This window comes from Chelonia mydas, chromosome 1 (assembly GCF_015237465.2).
Source record: "Chelonia mydas isolate rCheMyd1 chromosome 1, rCheMyd1.pri.v2, whole genome shotgun sequence".
Taxonomy (NCBI): domain Eukaryota; kingdom Metazoa; phylum Chordata; order Testudines; family Cheloniidae; genus Chelonia; species Chelonia mydas.
Window position 1 is genome coordinate 270,780,147 of NC_057849.1, and position 17,230 is coordinate 270,797,376.

The 17,230-nt window shown below is 44.7% G+C and overlaps 1 long non-coding RNA gene across 1 annotated transcript; it reads right to left on the reverse strand.

Annotated features, from left to right (window-relative positions):
• Positions 1–7,378: 7,378 nt before the first annotated feature.
• Positions 7,379–16,427, reverse strand: LOC122462270. Its single transcript, XR_006284739.1, has 3 exons — positions 16,417–16,427; positions 14,542–14,547; positions 7,379–7,565 (listed from the first exon to the last, which is right to left on the reverse strand). It is a non-coding gene; the product is annotated as an uncharacterized LOC122462270 (long non-coding RNA).
• Positions 16,428–17,230: the final 803 nt, after the last annotated feature.

The following is a 17,230-nucleotide window of genomic DNA, read 5'->3' on the forward strand; positions in this document are numbered from 1 at the left end:
ATGGTTGTTTCTCTTGAAATGCAACAGACTTCTGTTGATGTTAATAGTGTGTTTGTCTATTAACATATCTCTTATATTACAGTAGTGCCTAGGAGCCCCAACCAAGAGCGGAGCCCGACTGCGCTAGGCACTGTGTACAGAGTAACAGGCTCTGCCCTGGAGCCCTTATAAATTAAATTGACAAGACAATGCGTTCAGGGGAGGGGCTATAATATGCATGCAGGATGAGCAGTTTGATGGTCTGCAAACATCATGTAATTTTCAATTCTTGTTTCTGAATTTCTTTTGTTTTTGGTGGTGGTGGGCGGATTGATGGGGGAGAGGACAGTGCATGGAGCCTGTTGCATGTGCAATGAAGCTCTCCCATACATTTCTGGGGGAACCTGAGTGATCTCATTCTGTCCCTCTAGCTTCTTCCATCCCACAGTAATGTGCCTAGCTTCTGTGCTTGCTTGTCTCTGCTCCTGCTTCTTGAATTTTAGTGAATACTAGTTATATCTGGTGACTTCAGTTCTTTCTATTGCTGCCAGTCAGAGGAATTTTCAGGGTGCCAATCAGCAGCCCATGGCCTGAATTAGATATAGATTAATATCTTACACTTATATAGCAATCTCTTATCCCAAAAGACCCCTAACTATTTTTTTTCTGCATAGCTGATTTCCTTAACTGGTAATATGGCACGCTATCAAATGTTGGAGCATTCGGAGAAGTATGATCTGAGGTACCTAAAGGATTCCTCACAGCTTTCGCAGCTCCTGTTAGCTCAGGCAATAATTATTTGGGACTGAGAATAGTAGCAATAAGGCTATCTAGCCAGGCTGCACTGTACCACCCTCACAGCTATGTGGGCTGGGCAAAACAAAGCAGGACTCTTTAGGATGGAGGTGATTACATGGGCAGCAAGGACTTTGTCAGCAACAGTTAGAAGAAGGAACACTGATGCAAAGAAAAGCCAGTTGAGTGCCCCCTTTATCTCCCACCAGACTTTCACAGCTGCAGCTGTGGATGCCACAGATGTTAGCACACAACTTTACAATTCAAACTCTGGACATGTTTGCCCCTTCCTCTCTGTCCTGTTGCCAGGCAAGTTCTCCTTGCCCTCCATCCTTCTTTTCATTGCTTCTTCTTTGGTTCTCACTCAATATACCTATTTCTCTCCTGACACACCACTACTGTGCTTCTATTTACTTCTCCTGGCTTGACACGCCCTCTTACCTCACATACCAGGCTCCATAAGAAGGAAGACATGTCCGTCATTACCTTTAATCTCTGCTCATATGTTGTGCCACCTTTCCTCTATCTCTTCATGTTAAGAGCAGGGATTGACATCTATTTAATGGGCCCTGATCTTCACTGATACCTTTGGGTACTAAAGCAATAATAATTTATAACCTTTAGATGAGTAGCATATTTCCTCCCTTTTTGTAGGGGAGGAAGTGAAGATATCATTTCATAAACATGATGGATGGAGAGGCTACTTCTTAGCTTTCATTGCATTGTATAACATTTCAGTTTTAGTAAAGCATTTTTGGTACTTTATCCAATAAGATGCATTTCCCACTTGCAGTGGGGGTGACACTACTTGAACTCTTGAAAAAATCCTCCAAAGTCAAAAAAGATCTACAAATGGACTCTGAATGCCCCTATTTTTTATTGTTGGAGGAACAGTGTATATTAACCATCCCATGAGACTAGTAACAAGAATAAAATTTGTCATAAAATAAATCCCAAAGATGAGAACAACAGCAAAGAGGACCATTTTAGGCTCTGAACATGCAAGGAATTTTTCCAGGGTACAAGGATCTACTCATGTTGAACTTGTAGATTTGGGGCTTAAGTGTTGTAGTTCTTCTACATTGTTATAGGGTGGATGAATGTTGCCACAGTTCAGGATAACTGCAGCTGCTTAAGGCCAAGCTTCAAAAGGATGAATTCAGAGGTGGGTTATTTACATTCCTCTTACCCCAAGCTTTGCAGGAAATCCACTTCACATGCATTGTCCCTGAAAGTACTTTGAAGCTCATACATACAATCCCACAATAACAAACAAATGTTTGTATTTTCAATGTGATGAGTTCCTAAGCTCCTCAGCCCAGTTCAATAAAGTTTAATTTAATTCCAAAAGGTTGGTCCAGGATATTGTCATAGCTGTCATAAATATCTTGTAGAAGTGAAAAAAACTTTCATGTTGTTGGGTTTTTCCATGCTTTGTTCCTCTTCTCATTGCTGACTTACATGTCAGTGTTTCTAAAAAAACCCCCAAACTTAGATGGCATATATACATTATTTGAAATGAATTTATCTTAAAATAAAAAATAAGGTATTAATTAAGAACGGTGTTTGTTAAAATAGAGCAGCATGAGAAAGAATGTGAATGGTCTCTTATGTAACAGGTCTGTCCAACATCCTTAATCAATACAATGTAAATGGGACAACCATAGTGACTATTCAGTCAAGAAAGAGTCCATCAGATCACATCACGTTTAACACTGAGCAGACCTAACATTGTTAGTGTGTGCATGTTGGGAGCCCAAGAGCAATCTCCTGTCACTCAGACTTCATTCTCTCTCCACTCCCTCTAATTACATGTGGAGAACTAAATGTAACATGCATCAATGGAAGGCCTGCTGGTAGCACAAAATAATACTATGAGGAAGATAGGAGTTTGAGTTTTGTTTACTTGAGTTACTAGACTTGCAAGGGATTCAGAGCGCTGCGGGGGTAGCGTTCTTGGGAATAGAAAAAGATGGGAGAAGGGAGCAGGTAATTGTTTTATAGCAATTCTCTTGGCTGACTCAGTAAGACTAAGCATTTCAGACTTTGGAGGGAACTAGTGTGTCCAGCCCCACAGCAGGAGTTTTGATGTTACCTTGGGGGACCCTGTATACAGTCCATTTTCTTGCTCTCTTTTGGGTGACTTGCTTAAAAGCAACCGCATAATAGGCTGCTCCAGCAGGATTGCTGTGTTCTAAGTTTTTCCAAATGGGCTTGATTGTGTATACCACATCTACCTACAAGGAATGCAGGATCAATCCCTATCCGGAACAAAAGAGTTTAGCTTCCTTAAAGACAATATCCATATGTAGAGGCAAGAATCGTCTATTCCAAATTATCACATTTATTGCAACTTATTATTCACAGTACTATCCAGCTGATGTCTGTCTGACTTCTCAGGCCTTGCCTTCAAGCATTTGTTTTTAAAAACTTGTTTTTAAATCCATGGGAGTCTTTCCATTGGATCAGGGCCTGAGTACAGACATACTGTTTGACAACCCTGGTTTATCTGGAGGTGGGACTCAAAGGGTGGAAGGCATTGTTCTTTGATACCTAAACTAAAGCACCCCAAAACCTTGCTTTAAAGTAATTAGTCATGTCCATCTTTGCTTTGTCTTTGATTCAGAGTATACACAATGGAATACTTAAACAGCAGTGATGGTATTTCTCTGGTAAAGCCAATATAAATCTTGGTCTGCAACGGGTTATCACCTTTAGCATAAAGAAAAGGAGTACTTGTGGCACCTTAGAGACTAACCAATTTATTTGAGCATGAGCTTTCGTGAGCTACAGCTCACGAAAGCTCATGCTCAAATAAATTGGTTAGTCTCTAAGGTGCCACAAGTACTCCTTTTCTTTTTGCAAATACAGACTAACACGGCTGTTACTCTGACACCTTTAGCATGTAAGCCTGGATTTCTTCCACCCACCTTCTGCATAAATATATATGCTATGAAGGCTAACATGGTGACACTGATAAGAATCAATCTTAAGACATGGCAAACAGTGAGCACGCTTCAAAGATGATTAAATTTACAAAATGAGACAAAGTTTTAAAGGCAAGAAATTGATGCAACAAAAACTTCCATGGTTTTAGGTTTCAAAGTGGTAGCCATGTTAGTCTGTATCAGCAAAAACAACAAGGAGTCCTTGTGGCACCCTAGAGACTAACACATGTATTTGGGTGGGTTCTAGCGCACGAAAGCTTATGCCCAAATACATCTGTTAGTCTCTAAGGTGCCACAAGGACTCCTCGTTGTTTTTTCAATGGTTTTGTTAGAGCTTCCCGGCTTCATTGCATGTGAAAAGGGAAATAGCAGCTTTCATAGGAAAGGAAAATAGCCAGAGGATGTTCTGCCTCTAGTGTCATTTCCTTCCAGGTTGGGGGATGTTAACTCTAGGAAGGGCTGAAGAATTTCTATTTAAAAAAGAGATAAATAACGTTACAAAGAATGACTTAACCACTTTCACTGCTGCATGTCCAGCTGTGCTGCTGCATTCTTTTGATGTTCCATTAAAATTGATAGCTATCATCTGAGCTATTAGTCTTTGCCCCCAAGAAAGGATTGTCTAGTATGTCTTGCCCAGCTCTGAGCACATTGTTGTTGCTTAACAAATAATCCTATGAATCTGTGACCTTTCTAAGGCATCTAGCGCATGGGTAGCTGAATGCTATAGAAAGTTGTGACATACCTGTAGCGCTTCTGGTCATACCAGGTATGTCTTATTCAAGGTATCTGGCACGTTATGCAGTAAGAAAGTGGTAAGATCTGAACCATTTACAGGCAATTCAGTTCCATTAGCAAACTTCTTTTTTGTAAAGTGTGTTTCTATCCCAGACTGCCTAACAATACTAAAAAAATGGGAGTTATCATACTAGATCCAAGTATTGGCTGATCCAATGCAATATCCTTCATCTAGCATCAACCTATATATGAGTCAGAAAAAAAGGGGGGGGGGAAATTAGCATCACAATGCACCTGACCATTGCATAGGGAAGGCCAATTAGCAGAGGGTTAAAGGCACAAAACTGACCCCCCACCGTCCCCACGTACACAGACTGATAAACGAATAAGGTCTAAGAAAGAATTGTGCAAAGAAGTATTTGCCCTTGTAAAAGAAAAAAGCTATTTCACTGTATTATTCACAACACCTTTTTATTTTTCAAAAGTTTTATTCACAATAATGTTTATGATGCTTTGGCTTTTCACAGAAGTGTCCACAAATATAGATATTTATGGGTATTGTGACAGGCCAAGGCCAGACGGCTATAGAAGAGTAGTGGTAGATAGATATATTAGCTCCAGGCTAAACAAATCCCTGGTACCAGGATAAGTGAAATGGCAGCTGCTCCAGGTCAATTAAGACAGCTGGGGCCAATTAAGAACTTTCCAGAAGGCAGGGAGAAGGCTAGGTTGATGGGACACCTGAAGCCAATCAGGGGCTGGCTGAAAGTAGTTAAAAGCCTCCCAATTAGTCAGGTGGGTGTACATGTCGGGAGCTGTGGGAGGAAGTTGTGCTGTTGGAGAGACTGAGTAGTACACACCATATCAGGCACAAGGAAGGAGGCCCTGAGGTAAGGGTGAAGTGGAGCTTGAGGAAGTGAGGGCTGCTGTGGGGTAAGTAGCCCAGAGAATTGTACATGTCATGTTTCTAAAAGGTCAGCTACCATAACTCATACTATTAGGGTCCCTAGGCTGGAGCCCGGAGTAGAGGGTGGGCCCGGGCTCCCCCCGCACCTTTGCCCCCTGATTAATCACTGAGACTGGGAGACAACAGAGACTATGCAAGGAAGGATAACTTCTCCTCACCTCCCTCGCTGGCTTATGATGAAAATGGCTCAGTAGACTGTGACCCTTGTCTTTAGGGAGAGAAGGGTTACGTGGAGGGTCACAGTGAGCCTCTGAGGCTAGCGAAATCCGCCAGGAAATGCGGGACCCGTGGAGGCAAGGACAGAGCTTTGTCACAGTATATTCATACTGGAAGTGCTTGGGCCAACACATTGGATGTTAGAGGAAGAAAGGAAAGTGGTTTTTTTTGCAGAAGCGTGAGAGAAGCAAATGTACACTAAAGAGTGGCAGCTGGTGACTTTGTTGATAGGAGAGGCACACATCTCAAAAATTTCACAATGCGGTGGGAGTAGTCTCCCACCTCTCCCCTCTTTGCCCCTGCAGGTATCTGGCATCATCAGCCCAGTAGCAGTGTAAGGAGCCCTCTGCATCCCTGATGGGACCTGCTCTCACTCACCAGCTGGGAGTGATGAGGGTCTCTGCTCTGCCCTGCCAGGACTGCTTGCTTGCTCCCATGACAGAGGGGCTGCAGAAGACTGGGCTCCCTGCACAGCTGCAGGGTTGCTGACAGCAAATCCCTATAGCTGCAAGGTGGGGGGCGGCGGAATGCAAAGCAGAGATACCCGGCCAGTACTGTAAGGAGGAGGAGGACAAAAAACTGGCAAGAGCCCTTCAGCAGTGGGTTGGTCTCCTTTGTGGCCAAGACCTTGTCCTCCTGGAAAGCATCCGAGAGAAGACACAGTACCAGGGTCAGGTCACACCACTGCCACCCAAGGAGCACTGGGCTGGGGAGAAGCCTTCCAGGAATAGTGAAGGGTAGCAGAGGTGGGGTGGGGAAGGCTGGAGTATTGCGGAGAGGAGCCTAGGTCATTTATTGGGGGGTGTCAAACTGGGGGATCCCTTCGTCAGCTTGTATGTGGGAGCTTGTTTGATGTAGGGTTGCCAGGTGTCCCATCTTCAACCGAACACCTGGTCAAAATGGGACCCTCCCCAGCCCAGTGAAAATGAGCAAGTGAGTGAGTGTGGGGGGAAGATGGAGTGAATGGGGCAGGGCCTCAGCGAAGGGGCAAGGCAAGGTGTTCAGTTTTGTTCGGTCAGAAGGTTGGCAACCCTAGTTTCATAGAATCATATAATATCAGGGTTGGAAGGGACCTCAGGAGGTCATCTAGTCCAACCCCATGCTCAAAGCAGGACCAATCCCAAACTAAATCATCCCAGCCAGGGCTTTGTCAAGCCTGACCTTGAAAAGCTCTAAGGAAGGAGATTCCACCACCTCCCTAGGTAACGCATTCCAGTGCTTCACCACCCTCTTAGTGAAAAAGTTTTTCCTAATATCTAACCTAAACCTCCCCCACTGCAACTTGAGACCATTACTCCTCGTTCTGTCATCTGCTACCACTGAGAACAGTCTAGATCCATCCTCTTTGGAACCTCCTTTCAGATAGTTGAAAGCAGCTATCAAATCCCCCCTCATTCTTCTCTTCTGCAGACTAAATAATCCCAGTTCCCTCAGTTTCTCCTCATAAGTCATGTGCTCCAGCCCCTTAATAATTTTTGTTGCCCTCCTCTGGACTCTTTCCAATTTTTCCACATCCTTCTTGTAGTGTGGGGCCCAAAACTGGACACAGTACTCCAGATGAGGCCTCACCAATGCAGAATAGAGGGGAATGATCACGCCCCTCGATCTGCTGGCAATGCTCCTACTTATACAGTCCAAAATGCTGTTATTCTTCTTGGCAATAAGGGCACACTGTTGACTCATATCCAGCTTCTTGTCAACTGTAACCCCTAGGTCCTTTTCTGCAGAACTGCTGCTTAGTGACTGGGTCCCTAGTCTGTAGCAGTGCATGGGATTCTTCCATCCTAAGTGCAGGGCTCTGCACTTGTCCTTGTTGAACCTCATCAGATTTCTTTTGGCCCAAGTCTCCAATTTGTCTAGGTGCCTCTGTATCATATCCCTACCTTCTGGTGTATCTACCACTCCTCCCAGTTTAGTGTCATCTGCAGTTTAATGGTATATATTGAACGAGGAGCACTTCTCCAGAGCACAATGGGGGAGTGCTCCCCTCTCCTGGACAGGTTGGGCTGAGGCTCCCCCTGCTCCCAGGGAATTTCAGGGGGATCAGGCTCGGGTCCTTTCCCCAGGGCATTTTGTTGGGCTACTCTTCTGCTCCAGCACCTATTCCTGATCAGACTCCTGCTCTCCCCACCAGCATGAACTGTGCTTTCACTCACTCCCAGCCAGTGGTGGTGGCAGCCTCTGCCAGGCAAGAGGAACCAGGAGGTTGAGCCCCAGGGAGCAGCTCCTCCCAAGGATAGGGCGTGCGTCATGGAAAGAAATGGCTGTAAAGTCCCCAGCTCTAGGCCAGTGCATTGGGGACCACCTACAAATGGAGTAGCCTCAGGGCTGGCCTTACCATGAGGCAAACTGAGGAGGCTCCTCAGGTGCCAGACTGTGGTGGGGGTGCCACTAGGACCCAGAGCGTAGAAAATTGTGTCTGCTGCTGGTGCATATGTATTCTCTCTGCTCTAGATGCACAGAAATGGTGGAGTGCTGTGCTGGAGGAAGGAGGGCACAAGAGACATAACAGGCAGGCAGGAGAAAAGGTGAGAGGGAATAACAGAAAGCAGCAGGAGCTGCAGGGAGAGAGAGGAGGAGGAGTCCCTTATGTACCTCTCTAACACCCCCAGGAGCCTGGACTGATTAACACCAGCTTCTCAGGGAGCTTCCTGTTTCCTGCTGCTTCCCTGAACCCACTAGAGGAGAACATGCAGTCAACTGAAGTAGTAGGAGCCAGTTAGGCCCTTAAGACGCTGATATCTTCCCTCACTCAGGCCCTGCTACCAGCCTGCTTATTTGTCCCCTTCAACTGAGTGTTGAGAGCCACTATAGCTGGGACAGAACAGCAGTCATGAGTGAAAGAAGAAAATACCCTTCTGGGGCAGCATTCAGAAAAAGAAAGAAAGCAAAGGAAGCTTTTCTATCTAAGCAGGAAGGAGCTCTCCTGAGATACATAGACACAAATGTTCATGGTGAGTCTTCCAGCCCCAGTGAGGATGTGAGTGGTGAGGAGATGCCTGATCTTCCAGTTAGTCAGAGTGCAGGTGTCCTGGCAGCTACTGCAGCATCCATATCTCCATCTTAAATGGATGTAACCATACACATTCCTGAAGAAAAGTGCAGATCAGAGAAAAGTGTGGTGGTGGTGCAAGAAACAGCTGTTACTGAGTTTAGTTCCTTAAGTCTGGATGATCCAGGACTGTGGACCCACTTGAGCAGTAGCCTGAGGGACTTCCTTGTACTGCATGGGCTAGAGCAAGTGAAAAACTTCATGTTCCCCAAAGACAATGAAAATAGAAGTTTCCATCTAACACATTACTGGCATGAAATCCCCAATGGTGATAAAGTGGAGAGGCCATGGCTTATGTACTCAAAAACCCAGAATGCTGCATACTGTTTTTGTTGCAAACTCTTCCAGTCTAATGTTCCAGCCACATTGGGTTCTACAGGAACAAAAGACTGTTAAAATCTGGCTAGAAATCTGGCATACCATGAGAAGGCAGCAAATCACCAGAGAGCATTCCATAGGTGGAAAGAGCTTGAGATGAGACTAAGGTTAAAGGCCACCATAGATGATCAGCATCAAGAGAAGATTGCATCAGAGTCTCTTTACTGGCAAAATGTTCTGAAAAGGCTCATTGCCATTGTGAGAATGCTTGCTACCCAAAACCTAGCACTGTGTGGCACTTCAGATCAGCTATATGTGCCAAACAATGGAAATTTCCTTAAAATTGTGGAGCTGATGACTGAGTTTGATGCTGTACTCCAGGAGCATCTAAGAAGAGTCACCACCCAAGAAATGTACACACACCACTACCTTGGAAAAACAATTCAAAATGAGATCCTACAGTTACTGGCAACAAAAGTCAAACAGAAGATTGTGGCAGATCTGAAGTCAGCAAGATATTACTGTGTTATTCTGGACTGCACACCTGACATCAGAAGAAATGACTTTAATGGTGCGTTTTGTAACAACAATATAACCTAGAGAAAATATCCCTGCAATGGTGACTGTCAGAGAGCATTTTCTAGAATTTATTGACATTGATGATACTACAGGAGCTGCTATGACAAATGGGCTTCTAAAAAAACTAGAAGATATGGGAACTGCGATAGCTGACACGAGAGGTCAGGGCTACGATAATGGTGCCAACATGAGAGGAAAGAACAGAGGAGTGCAGACATGGATCCGAGAGTTAAACCCTCAAGCTTTTTTTGTCCCATGCAGTTCTCATTCATTGAACTTGGTGGTCAGTGATGAATCATAGAATACCAGGGTTGGAAGGGACCTCAGAGGTCATCTAGTCCAACCCCCTGCTCAAAGCAGGACCAATCCCCAATTTTGTCCCAGACCCCAAATGGCCCCCTCAAGGATTGAACTCACAACCCTGGGTTTAGCAGGCCAATGCTCAAACCACTGAGCTATCCCTCCCCCCTAAGGAAGCTGCTAAATTTTTTAATGTAGTTCAAAGCATCTATGTATTTTTCTCTGCATCAGCTCATCGATGGCAAATTTTGAAGCAACATCTGGGAACATCCTCTTTGACACTGTAACCACTGAGTGCCACATGATGGGAAAGTCAAGTGGAGGCAATAAAGCCTATCAAACACCAAGTTGGGAAGATAGATGGTGCCATTGTTGTCATTACGGAGGATAATGCTATGACAGGAACTGTTCATGGGAGAACAGTGGCAGAGGGAAATGGAATCACCAGTGTTAGGGGGCTTATTCCTTCACCCACTCACTTCCCTGGTCCTTCTCGCATGAACAGAGAGCAACAATACCCGAAGTCCAAAGGTGCAAACAATTCGATGTTTATTGGGGTGAACTTCCAGCAAGCATGATTCCAGTTTCCTTCCTTAGTATCCTCCTTCCCAGCTCTGACACCACAGAGCCTTACACCTGTGTCCCTGTTCCTATTCCTGCCCTTAGCCAAACATGATTCCAATTTCCTTACTCCCATTCCCTGTTCCCATTTCCCCCTTTAGCAAAACATGATTCCAATTTCTCCACCCCCATTCCCTGTTCCCATCTCGCCCTTCAGCAAAACATGATTCCAATTTCCTTACCCCCGTTCCCTGTTCCCATCTCCCACCCACAGCCCATGCCCACCCCCACCCAGCCACCCACGCCCCCTCACTTCCTCATTGACTACAGATTATATAGTAAAACTTGAGTTCTGCTTAGCTATACCTTAACCAATCATTTTCCTGAAATTTAACTAACCAATCCTAACATATTGTAACATGATTAGGTAACCAATTATATCCCACCACCTTAATTAGTTTACACCCAGCAAAATTAATTATACAGCAGACAGGAACAATCACAGAACCAGACAGAGATTATACAGACAAACAATAGCAAAGTGGGAATTATAATGACAAAACAATACAGAAGTGAGGATTTCACATCCCAGTATTGATAAGTGAGTTCTTGCCAGACAGGATGCTGTTTCCTTTTACATTTTCTAGGCACTTCCCTTTCTCTGGAGGTGATAGGAATTATCAGGACAGGATTGTATTCAGGACAGGATTGTATTCCTAACAGCCCAATAGCACCTTCTTTCAATGTGGCTAGTTTGGAATGTGAGGATGTGACTGTTCGCTTCCTGGCTTATGGCTGCCTCTGCTGCTTAGCCAAAGGCCTTAGCCTAAGCACAGGGCCTCAAACTGTCACAGTAAGAGACGGCCCTTACACCAGCAGACAGTGATTTTGATTCTTTCTTTTATACCTCTAACTAGCCAAGTAATAAGAATACCCCTAAATTCTTAAAGTACAGGCCTTTACAGACAGGCCTGAATATCTATATCCTAACACTCCACCCCTTTTTTTTCTTTTTCTTTTGGGATCCTCCTGCCCAGGTATCCCTGGAAAAGCATAGGACATATGGCGACACATTTCCTGATAGGGCCAGGCATCAAGGTGGAAGGTGTCGATATTCCATTTGTCCCACTGCCCCTTGTGTAGTACCATGCCCTGCACCTTCTCTCGTACGGGCATACTACACCTATTCCAATTAGTGTTCCAGACTTCCCATTATAGTGGGCCCAAGAAGGTTGAGTCCGGGTTGTCTAGTACACTGTAGGGTTTGGAGGGCTTATTACATTCCTTATAGGTTATCTCCCTATGCAACGTAACACAAGTACAGTTAACAATACAAAATCCACAGCAGCACTGAGTCCTGACCACTGCAGTATGGTCCAACATTCGAGACACCCCCAAAACACTGCCTCTCCTCCTTCAACAGGGTCACGATCTGATGTGTCCAGTTGCTGGCAGTTGCAACAAATTGCCCCTGGAGGTTTTGCTTGCTTTTGTCCATATCATAAGTCCATTGAATGTTCATAGAGAAATGGGATATTGTCCAAACCAGCTTGACCACTTGGTATGGAATCAGGCAGTATGCCCTGGCTTGATTATTCACAGCAATAAGATTCACAGATCCATTTGTGCACCAAAGTCCAGATAGCAGCATGTAAATGTGTGTAGTTTGGTTATGGACTGGTGTAATTGTGCCCCCAGTAATATGTACATTCCCAGCAAAACACCTTATACACAGTACACCCAATTGTCCACCCCTTGCATAGGCTCCTCTATAGTCACAGGAGAGGGGCACATCCAAACATCTTCTGTTGATTTACACTATTTTACACACCCCTCCATTGATTCCCAGTGAGCTCCTCCCCTTCTCATTGGTTCCATAGGGCTTGTGGGGGCCACCTTAGTTGCCATTCCATTTCCAGGTACCACGGTAGCTATTACACAGGTGCTGGCCTCCTAGTTGAGCATTTTGTATTCCCATACACATCTTCCCACCAAGGTCAGCCTTTTGAAGCCATCCCCCACCCACATCATGAGGTTTTCTGTTCATTAAAACACAACAATGCTAGCAACAAGACAGACACCACAGACAAACAACACAAAACATAGATCCATGGTATTCTGAGTTATTCTTCCTGCTGGCGCCAGCTTGCTTGTAGAGTGTCTGAAAAACAAAAGAAACAATTTCCACCCCCCTGGTGGGGACAGATTATTGCTTAATAATAATACCACTTTCTTTTACAAATTTCCTTGCTAATTGCAGGAAAAACAGAAGAATTACCTCCAGGCTGTCCTTATTTTGTTCTATAGTCAGGCTAGTGAATTACCTCACTCACTGGTCATTTATGAAATTCATGAGATGGTGTACCTCAGTTTCCCCTCTTGTATAACAGACCAAGTTTGCAATAGTTTCTCTGCTGTACCAAGCTTTAAGTTTATTCTCAGGTAATAGCTGAGACACAGCTTCAGATTTTAGCACTGTACACACACACACACACACACACCCCTTAAGGTTAACCTGTCCCTTATTTTCAGGCTTGACTTGTTTTTTCCACCTCCCTTTCCTGGAGGGCCATAATCTGAGTCTTCTAGTAGCTTGTTTGCTGACCGGATGTATTCATTATTTGCAGCTCCTTTGTGCCCATCAGCTAGGTAATTTGCATTTACACACAGAGGCTTACTAGCTTGCTTCTGGATCCAAAGCTGTTAGCAGCTCAGACACTGTCTTAAAAGGGAAGCATTCCACTTCCACTAGAGTTCTGATTACTTTCCACTTTCATCTCCTGCTCCAAAACACACAGATCTGAAAAAGAAAGCACAACCTATTGTGGCTCCTTTTGGAGCCCTAATAGGATTTTAATTAAATACCATGTTTTATTTGCATTTCTTTTACCCCTTCTCCAATATAGACCACACATGTCCTGGGAATATGCACATTCCTTCCATATAGTTTAACCTCCATAACATTATATTAGCCAAATTAATTTTATACAAGGTGTAACTGCCTCCCCTATGCCCACAGAGTTTTCATGCACACCCACCAAAGCAACAATCTGATCCCCCAGAGCCACCCCCAGGCTCAGTGCTCCCATCATTCCTCCCCTTTTCCTTTTCTTTTACCACACAAAATTCTCTTTTGCCTAACATTTCTTGCACTGTGATTACTCTTTTACACAACTGTACCCCAATTACACTTCCATCTTGTACAACTAGACACAACCAGGGGCAGCCAAGTTAAGTTCCAATAGAAACCCCTTACATCCTTTAGTGATTTTGATTACATTACCCAAAAGTCAAATAATTTTGATCAGATTCTCTCTCTGCCTGCTGCCTGCAGCAGTCCCCTATAGACCATTTCTGTGGGAAAAGGGCCCATTTTCCCTCAGAATAGCTGTAAAGGCTTCTGGGGACAGAAGCATAGTGGTGGTAGTAGCCACTCGACCTGACCCCCTTGGATAATTTAATTACCAAGCTTCCATCCAATGTGACTGCACAGAGTTGCACATACAGTTACATTTATATAACTGGGTTTTATCATTAAACAAAAACTTCCCTCTTGACATCTCACATAAGTATCCAAAGTACCCTCCATTAAAACTTCAGAAAAACAAAAGAGTGGAAAGGCAGGTTGCACTTTGAAACTTTTTTTTTTTCCATTCCCCCAGGACCAAGTCCCAGATCCAGTCTCTAAAGGTGGTCTGTTAACTCTGCTTTTGACTATAAACCCTTTTGTGCCAAATCATCTTTCACTACCCCTAACTAATTTACAACCCTTCAGCAGCCCCTGCTGAAGCAGCACCAAACTTGAAAGATTCCTGGCAGCTTCCCATAATGCTGCCCTTACTTCAAACCTCTCACAAGCAGACTGAAGTGCCTCCTTTCCCTGGAAGGCATTCAGTCCCCATGGGCAGGGACCTTCTTCCACTACCCATATACCAAGGAGGGTGGGCTCCTCAGCCACCCCCCATACCTCTGGGTCCCCTAACACTTCCTTTTTAATCTCATCCCAGGTTGACCCCTGCACCTGGTATGGGTCCTGGTTCTTCCTTATCCATTTATCCAAAAAATCCTTTACCCTGGCTTGCCAGAACCCGCAACTACCATCACGAGAGTTCACGATACCCCCTCCAAGCAGCTGCGCGGACTGTTGGGGAGGGGGACTTACAGGCTGCCACTCACCTATCCAATGCGATGCATCCGAGTCAGTCACGGCACCAAGATGTTAGGGGGCTTATTCCTTCACCCACTCACTTCCCTGGTCCTTCTCGCATGAACAGAGAGCAACAATACCCGAAGTCCAAAGGTGCAAACAATTCGATGTTTATTGGGGTGAACTTCCAGCAAGCATGATTCCAGTTTCCTTCCTTAGTATCCTCCTTCCCAGCTCTGACACCACAGAGCCTTACACCTGTGTCCCTGTTCCTATTCCTGCCCTTAGCCAAACATGATTCCAATTTCCTTACTCCCATTCCCTGTTCCCATTTCCCCCTTTAGCAAAACATGATTCCAATTTCTCCACCCCCATTCCCTGTTCCCATCTCGCCCTTCAGCAAAACATGATTCCAATTTCCTTACCCCCGTTCCCTGTTCCCATCTCCCACCCACAGCCCATGCCCACCCCCACCCAGCCACCCACGCCCCCTCACTTCCTCATTGACTACAGATTATATAGTAAAACTTGAGTTCTGCTTAGCTATACCTTAACCAATCATTTTCCTGAAATTTAACTAACCAATCCTAACATATTGTAACATGATTAGGTAACCAATTATATCCCACCACCTTAATTAGTTTACACCCAGCAAAATTAATTATACAGCAGACAGGAACAATCACAGAACCAGACAGAGATTATACAGACAAACAATAGCAAAGTGGGAATTATAATGACAAAACAATACAGAAGTGAGGATTTCACATCCCAGTATTGATAAGTGAGTTCTTGCCAGACAGGATGCTGTTTCCTTTTACATTTTCTAGGCACTTCCCTTTCTCTGGAGGTGATAGGAATTATCAGGACAGGATTGTATTCAGGACAGGATTGTATTCCTAACAGCCCAATAGCACCTTCTTTCAATGTGGCTAGTTTGGAATGTGAGGATGTGACTGTTCGCTTCCTGGCTTATGGCTGCCTCTGCTGCTTAGCCAAAGGCCTTAGCCTAAGCACAGGGCCTCAAACTGTCACAGTAAGAGACGGCCCTTACACCAGCAGACAGTGATTTTGATTCTTTCTTTTATACCTCTAACTAGCCAAGTAATAAGAATACCCCTAAATTCTTAAAGTACAGGCCTTTACAGACAGGCCTGAATATCTATATCCTAACAACCAGAAACATACATAACTTCAAATTTCTATCTGGCTTAGTGTTGTGGCATGACATACTGTTTGAAATAAATGTTGTAAGCAAGAGACTCCAAGGTGTTGACCTTGATATATCTGGAACAATGGAACAACTGGACAAACCAAAGTCATACCTACAGTCTTACCGGTCAGATGAGGGATTTCAAAACGTTCTGACGAGTGCACAGAAGTTGGCAGAGGAACTTTACACTGAAGCTATTTTCCCACCCATTCAAGAATACAATTCACTGAAGAAGACGACATTTTGATTACGAGGCATGGGATAAACCCATAAGAGACCCCAAACAACAATTCAAAGTTCAATTCTTTAACGAGGTGCTAGATTGTGCAATACAGTCAGTTGAACGTTTCATGCAGCTCAAGGAACACAGCAGTCTATTTGGGATGTTGTATGGTATGATATTGCAAAACTCTTCACTCCTAATGATGAAATGCACGATATTGATGCGAGTGATTTAGGTGATGAACTGAAAGCCCTTTCAAGATACATTTCAGCAGGATCAACTCCAAAGGCTGTTCTGGAATATATGTGCACAAATAAGATGACCACCCTCTTTCCAAATGCTTTTGTTGCTCTGCACATACTTCTAACACTTCCTGTAACAGTTGCTGAGAACCCAGTTTCTCCAAGCTGAAGTTAATAAAAACACATCTACGCTCCACAATGACACAGGAGAAGCTGGTTGGCCTTGCAACCATCTCAATAGAGCATGAGCTGGCCCAGACTGTGGACCGTCAGCTGCAGAAGAAGGCATGAAGGCAAGAAGCCAAGAAGGCATGGAAAGCACCACTTTGATTATTCAAATAGATAAAAATGCCAATGTTTACTATGCAGACAAGAAAAGTTACATTTGCTGTTCAGCCGTTTGAAAGTTAAGTGTTAGTTAAATTTTTTGAACAAGGCATTTTAAGTTGTTAGTTTTCCTTTATTGGGGTAGGTAGCAGAGCAGTACCATGAGAGGAGTACAACAGGAAGAAGGCAGAACTGAGACCTTTCAAAGTTTTGGCCAAAGCGTGGGGTGATGGGGGCGTCATTTGTGCTCCCCGCCTCAGGAGCCAAAATGTTGTGGGCCGGCCCTGAGTAGCCTCCTTCTTGCAGGCCTGGCTGGGGGTCTCTGATCTCCTCTGCCAGAACCGCAGCCTTCCTCACACCTTGTGCTTGCAGGGATCCAGTGTCGCTGGCTGTGCAGGGTCTAGAAGCCCTCTGCAGCTCTGCTGTCATAGTCCCACTCCCTCCCTCACAGTTACCAGCCAGGAGTGTGGGAGCCATCCCTGACCAGGAGCTATTTAGCAGCAGATAGCCTCCCCCAGGGCTGTGGACTTGTGGTCCTTGCAATCCTTGCTGGGGGTTTGTACTCTGCTAGGCTTATGACTGCAGCCTTCCCTGCTCCTTGAGCCGTATGTTTTTCCTGGGCCAG